Here is a 7,198-nt window from a genome sequence, read left to right as displayed (position 1 = left end):
GTCTCGAACTCAGCGATCCTCCTGCCTCAGACTCCCAAGTGCTGGGATTACAGGCGTGTGCCACCATGCCTGGCCCATACTATTATTTTTTATTTTATTATTTATCTTATTCTGTAGATTTTTCTCTTAACTTCGATGATTATTTCCTTTATAGTGTCGAAGCTTTTTAAAATACATGACCTCATTTGGTGATTCTTTTTTTTTTTTTGAAGAAACAATATTTAATATTTACAATTTTTTTTCTTATTGAGTTTATTGGTACATTTTAGGTATACAGTACAGTTACATTCATCATTGGGATCTTGTACCTTTACATGACAGTCTTGGTTCTCATTTTTTCCCCTTGTCCCTGCCCTCCCTTCACCTCCTCCTCCCCTCCCCATTTACAAACACTTTATTTCCATTTCTTCATTTTCTCATATTTTTTTCTGTTCCCTTATTACCTAACAAAAATGTTCAAGGGTAAGAAATCCTCCATATCCTTACCCGTATTTATAGATGTGTTTTTCTTTTTCAACTTATCTTTTGAAATTTTTTTTTCATTAATTTTATTGGAACATTTTAAGTGCACAATATGATGACATTCATCATTGGGCCTCTGTACCTGCACATAATCCATTTTGGTTCTTATTGTTTTCCCCATTCCCCGGCCCTCCCTTCAACACCTTCATGCCTCCCTATGCGTTTCCATTTTTTTTCCTTTTCTCATATTTATTCCTTTCCCCTACCCTTCCGACTTCCCCTACACCTTTAGCTCTTTTCTTTCTATTTCACATTGTCATTCATACCATTGATTCTTTTTATTTTTTTTGTGCTATTGAGCCTCTGTTCAGAAAGTCCCTGTTGTAAATATTTTATCTTTTAGCAGATTGTTTCTGTTTTAACCTTTAAACCTCTGATCCATTTTGATTTAGTTTAGCACATGGTGAAATATACGAGTCCAAACTCAATTTTCTTCATGTAGTTATTCAATTTTTCGAGCAACATGTATTAGGAGGCTACCTTTCCTACAGTGTATATTTTTGGGCTTCTTTGTCAAGGATCAAATAATTGTATGTTCCTGGTGCTGTTTCTTCATCTTCTATTTTGTTCTATTGATCTACCTGCATCTCTTCGTACCAGTTTCATGCAGTTTTAATCACTGTTGATTTATAATGTGACTTTATACTATAACTTAATAGTATAAATAGTGGATTATGATACCACCTGCTTTACTTCTGTTATTTGGGGTTGGTTTTGCTATTCTGGATCTCTTCTGATTCCATGTAAATTTGATGATTATTTTCTCTAGTCTTGCAAGAAATGACTTTGGTAAGTTTCTTGGAATTGAATTGAATCTGTACATCAGTTTTGGAAGTTTAGCCATTTTGATTATTTGATTATGTCGGTCCTGGGATAGGAGATACTTTTCCATTTTCTAATGTCCTTCTTGATTTCCTTCTTCAGAATAATATAATTTTCATTGTAGAGAACTTTCACTTCCTTTGATAGTTGAATACCTCATTATTAATTTTTCATGTTACTATGAATGGTATTGTTTTCCTAATTGCTTTTTCAGTGAGTTCAGTCTTAGTGTATAAGAATGATATTTATTTTTGTGTGTTTATTTTGTATCCTGCTATGTTGCTGAATTTGGCTATCAATTTTAGGAGTCTTTTGGTAGAGTTTTTGTGTATCTTGGTAAGCAAAGGATAATGACAGCTTGAAACTTGATTACAAAATTTAAATCACATTTTTACTTCATCATTTTCTAATATGTATCACTTTTATTTCTTTGTCTTGCCCAAATAGCTAATATTTTGAGAGATATATTAAATAAAAGTGATAATGAATGTCCTTGTCTTGTTCATGATTTTAGAAGAAAGACTTTCTGTTATTCCCCATTTTATATGATGTTGCTAGCAGTTTGGGTATAAATAGCTTTCATCTTGTTGCTATAAACACCTTCTATATTTTCTTTTGTGTTTTTGTCGTGAATGGATATTGGATTCTGTCAAAGGCTTTTTCAGCATCTGTTGAGATGATCACGTGATTTTCATTCTTACCTCCATTAATGTGATGAATTACATTTATGAATTTGCATTTGTTGAACTATTCTTGAAATGAGGCCTACTTGGCCGTGTTATATGATGTTTTTTATGATTTGTGACATGTATTTTGTTTGTATCATTTTAAGGATTCTTGCATCTATGTGCATTAGAGGAATTGGCCTATATTTCTCCCTTTTGTGTGGCTCCATTTTGGGTTTGGGGATGAAAAAAATGTGTCAGCTTTTCAGAATGATTTTTAAAGAACACTTTTCCTTTCAATCTGATTAAAAAATTTGAGGAGTACTGGGATTAGATCTTACCTGAAGTTGCAGAACTTTCCTGTAAATCAAACAGGTCTTTCACTTTTCTAGTTTGTAGCATTTTTATTATTGTTGTTTCAATTTTATTCCCTGTTATTGAATTGATTAAGATTTTTAAGTTTTGTTTGTTCAGTTAGCTAGAAACCTCTTAGTTCTAAGTTCTCCAGTTGTTTGGCATATATATTTGTGAAATAGCTGCTAATAACATTCTGGATTTCAACAATTTCTGTTGTGATTTTAATTTTTCATTTCTAATTGCATATGTGATATGTAATGTATGCTTGGTTTGATCAGCTTTGGCTTGAAATTCATTTTGTCTGAAAATATGATAACTATTTTTGCTTGCTTTGGGGTTCCTGATCCATGTCATATTTTTTCCCTCCTTTGATTTTTGATTGACCACAGCCCTGTCATCTAGGTCTAACACTCGTCCATTTCTTCTTGGATTAAATATGATTCTTCTATGTAATATACCTCTGAATTTTCTTTCTTGATCCATTTTGCTTATCTGTGTCTTTTGATTTCTTAACTGAATTCATTTACATTGATAGTTATAATGGATAGCTGTTTACCTATTCTTGTCTTTGTACTAATTTCCTGTTCTTGCTTTGCTTTCCTTCCCTTCTACTTAATTGCTAGCCCTATCTGCTAAACTCATTTTATCGGACTTTTTGGCATTGTTAGCTTCATTGTATCCTGTTAGGATATCCTTGTGCATTTTTTGAAGTGGTGGTTTGTTGGCTAATGGATTTCCTTAGGTTATATTTTTCATGAAAGTAACTCATTTTTACACCACATTTTGAAAAATAATTTTGCAGGACATAATAGTTTGGATTGGAAGTTGCTTTATTTGAGAACTTGAAACACTGTTCTATGCACGCTTTGCCTTTAAGATTTATATTGAGAAATATGTTGTAATTTTGAGGTTTGTTTTCTTTATAAGCGATTCATTGCTTACCTATAAGATTCTGTTTTCATTTGGTATGTCTGGCAAAGTACATCCTTGACTTATGAATTCAATTCTTTTGTGAAGGCTGTTTTTTTTTCTTTTATTAAGTTTATTGGTACATTTTAGGTATACAGTACAGTTACATTCATCATTGGGATCTTGTAACTTTACACGACAGGTCTTGGTTTCCATTTTTTCCCATACCCCTGCCCTCCCTTCTCCCCCTTGACCCTTCCCTATTTACAAAGACTTTGTTTCCATTATTTTCTTTTCTCATATTTTTTCTTGTCCCTTACTACCTTTCCCCTACCCTTCCCACTTTCCCTACACCTTTAGCCCTTTTCTTCCCATTTCACAATGTCATTTATCTCTTTATGATCTTAGGTACTATTACAGTTTATTCACACCAGAGAAACTATTCAGTATTTACACGTGTGTGACTTATTTATTTCACTTAGGAGTATATCTTCAATATGTATCCATTTTCCTATGAATGAGTTTAATTTCTCATTCTTGATGCCTAAGTAGTATTCCATTTTTTCACTTTCTTTTAAATTCAACTTATTCTCCTTGGCTTCACTAGAACCCTATGCTTATGTACACAAATGCGGGAAAATAAAATCAATAAAATTGAACCCATTCAAAAATGTTAGAACTTACGAATGAAGTCAATAACGATACAAAAGCAACATACAAAACTTACTAGATTTTAAATTGTTACAACAACAAAAGATGGAGAAAGAATTTAATAAACAGGACTCAAAGTGGATGAAGATAAAAATATTTGGAAATCAATTTAACCAACAAATTGATTTCTACAATGTAAATTATAAAGCACTGATGAAAAATCTGTAAAAAGGAAAAGAGATTTAATGTTTAAGAATTGGAAGAGTTAATGTTATTAAAATGTTTATATTCTACAAAGCAATCTAGAGATTTGATATAATCCCTATCAAAATATCCAGGACATACTTCAGAGAAACAAAATAATGTCCAATTCATATGGAACCACAAAAGGCCTTGAATAGCAAAATCAATCCTGGGGAAACAGAACAAAGCTGGAGTCCTTACAAGGTCTAATGACTTCAAAACATACCGCAAAGCAATATTAGCTCCAACAGCAAGAAAGTGGAAAACAAAGTGATACAAAAATCAATGAACAAAAATAAATAAACCCATATATTTGCAGCAAAAAGATTTTTAACAAATGTGGCAAATCATATTCACTGGAGAAAGGACAACATATTCAGTAAATGCTACTGGGAAAACTGGGTGTCTACATAAAGAAGGAAATAGACTTTAATCTCTCATACTATACAGGAATTTACTAAAAATTATCAAAGGCACAAATGCAAGATTCAAAACTGTGAAATTACAGAAAATATATGAGAAAAAAACATATTAGGACATTGATTTGGGCAAATAAATTTGAATATGAATCCAAAAGTGGAGGTAATATAAGCAAAACTTGATAAAATGGATTATATGAAAATAAAATATTTCTTTATAATAAAGGAAATGATCATTACAATGAAAATATGCCTTACACAGAATGGGAGCAGTATCTACAAGCTCTTTAAATGACCAGAAAGTAATTACCAGTGTGTATAAAAAACTCAAACAAATGAATAGAAAATAAATACTATTTTAAAATGGGCAAAAGACTTGAATAGACATCTCTCAAAAGATGATACACAAACAGCCAACAAGTGCTTTTTCCGAAAAACACCAATTAGCAGAGGACGCTAGTGCAGCAGTGGCCCAGATACTGGAGAGAGCAGAGGCAACCACAGAGGCGTTAGCAGTGGCCTACCAGGCAGAGGACACAGGAGCAGCACCACAGGGCCGGAGCTGAGGAGGGGGCTCTAGGCATTAAGGCCAAGAACAATGAGTGGATTCCTGTCAGCAAACTGATCCAGCTGGTCAAGGACATGAAGATAAAGTCCCTAGAGGAAACATCCTTTACTCCTTGTCCATCAAGGATTCCAGATTATTGACTTTTTCTTGGTCACATCCCACAAAGATAAAGTTCTGAAGCTCATACCCATGCAGAAGCAAACTTGTGCTGACCAGTAGACCAGGATCAAAGCATACATAACCATTGCGAATGACAAACGTCACGTTGGTCTGGGTGTAAAGGGCTCCACGGAGGAGGGGCACTGCTCTTGGCAGGGCCATCATCTTGGCCAAGCTCTCCACAGCCTTGGTGTGGAGAAGTTACGGGGGGAACAATACTGGCAAGCCCCACACTGCCCCTTCCAAGGAGAAAGACTTCTGTGGCTCCATGACTCTGGGCTCTGTGTGCCCCCAGAGTCTCTGGCATCATTTTAGCCCCTTTGCCCAAGAAGCTGCTGCTGATAGCTGGTATTGACTGCTTCACCTTTGCCAGGGGCAACTTTGCCAAGGTCGACTTTGATGTCATCTCCGAGACCTATAGCTACCTGACCCTGTCCTCCCAAAGAGACTGTGTTCACTAGTCTCCCTACCAGAAATTCACTGGTCAGCTTGTAAAAATCCACATCACAGTCTCTGTCCATATAACTCAAGCTCCTGCAGTAGCTACAGCATAGTACTTTTACAGAAGAAAAATCAAGTGAATGAAATCTGTGAAAAACAAACAATAAACCCACAAAGAACCAACAAGTATTTGAAAAACTAGTAATTATCAGTCGTCATCATGGAATTGCAAATCAAAATATCAAAAGCATATCAGTTTTCTCTAGTTGGAATATCTATTATTTATTATAGAAACAATAATATCAATTGCTGGTTAAGATGTGATGAAAGAGGAACTCTCCTACACATTGCTAGTGAGAATGTTAATTAGTTTAGCCTTTATGAAAAACAGGAAGCAATTTCCTTTAAAAACCAGAAAGAGGGGAGTGGTGGTGCATGACTGTAGTCCTCGTTACTTAGCAGACTGAGGTAGGAAAATTGTATTTTGGAGTCCAGCCTGGGCAGCTTAGTGAAAAATGACTCAAGAAATAACAAAATAAAATAAGGTAAAGTAAAATAACAACATAAAATCAATTGCACTGATGATGAAAGTGGAGATGTTTTTCTGTGATAGAACACTTGCTTACTCTATATGAGATCCTGAGTTCAATCAACAGTAGAACCAAATACATATGATAGAGCATTTGTGCTCAATATATTTATAATACTTATAAATAATTATATATACTTACATAATATTTAAGCAAAGTATGGAATCAATCTAGTCATTAATTCATGGATGAATGGATAATGATAATGTTGTATACATACGTACAGTGTAATGTTGAGCACTAACTCAATGAGAAAAGTACTAAATTTTGTCATTTGCATCAACATGAATAGAGCTGAATGTCCTCATTTTAACTGGGCTAAGGATGGGAAGAATAATACCTCAAGTTTTCACTTATACGTGGAAGAATTCTCAAAGTAGTTAACAAAATACAGGTTACAAGAGCCTGAAAAATGTGTGCAAAAGGTACTCAGTGAAGGTGGTTCATGGGTCTGCAGCATACTTGGCTAGGAGGGATAACTTCTAATGTTCTATAGCACAGTAGGGTAATTATGGTTGACAAGAATTATTGTATATTTCATAGGTAACAAAAAGGGTTTTGAATATTCCTACAGAAAGACATAATAAATGTTTCAGGTGGTGTGGATACTATTTACCCAGATCTAATTATCCATTGTATACATGTATTAAAATATCACACTCTACTCTGTAAATATGTATGATTAATATATGCTGATTTAAAATATTAAAAATGACAGCAAAACATTGCACCACTGTATTTCTAACCAGTATCCAACATAAGGCTGTATCAGAATTACACAAGCACTGTATATTTAGTTAGAAACATAATATTAGCAATGTAACTATAGCACTATAAAAATAAATCTTAATG

The 7,198-nt window shown here is 33.9% G+C and overlaps 1 pseudogene; it reads left to right on the top strand.

Moving 5' to 3' along the window:
• The first annotated feature begins 4,733 nt into the window (after positions 1 to 4,733).
• On the top strand, positions 4,734 to 5,869 carry LOC104850909 (annotated as a pseudogene).
• Positions 5,870 to 7,198: the final 1,329 nt, after the last annotated feature.

Source organism: Fukomys damarensis, unplaced genomic scaffold (assembly GCF_012274545.1).
Source record: "Fukomys damarensis isolate Sample0158 unplaced genomic scaffold, DMR_v1.0_HiC HiC_scaffold_39, whole genome shotgun sequence".
Lineage (NCBI taxonomy): Eukaryota > Metazoa > Chordata > Mammalia > Rodentia > Bathyergidae > Fukomys > Fukomys damarensis.
The sequence above is the reverse complement of the archived record's forward strand: the minus strand, read 5'-3'. Positions and strand labels throughout refer to the sequence as shown.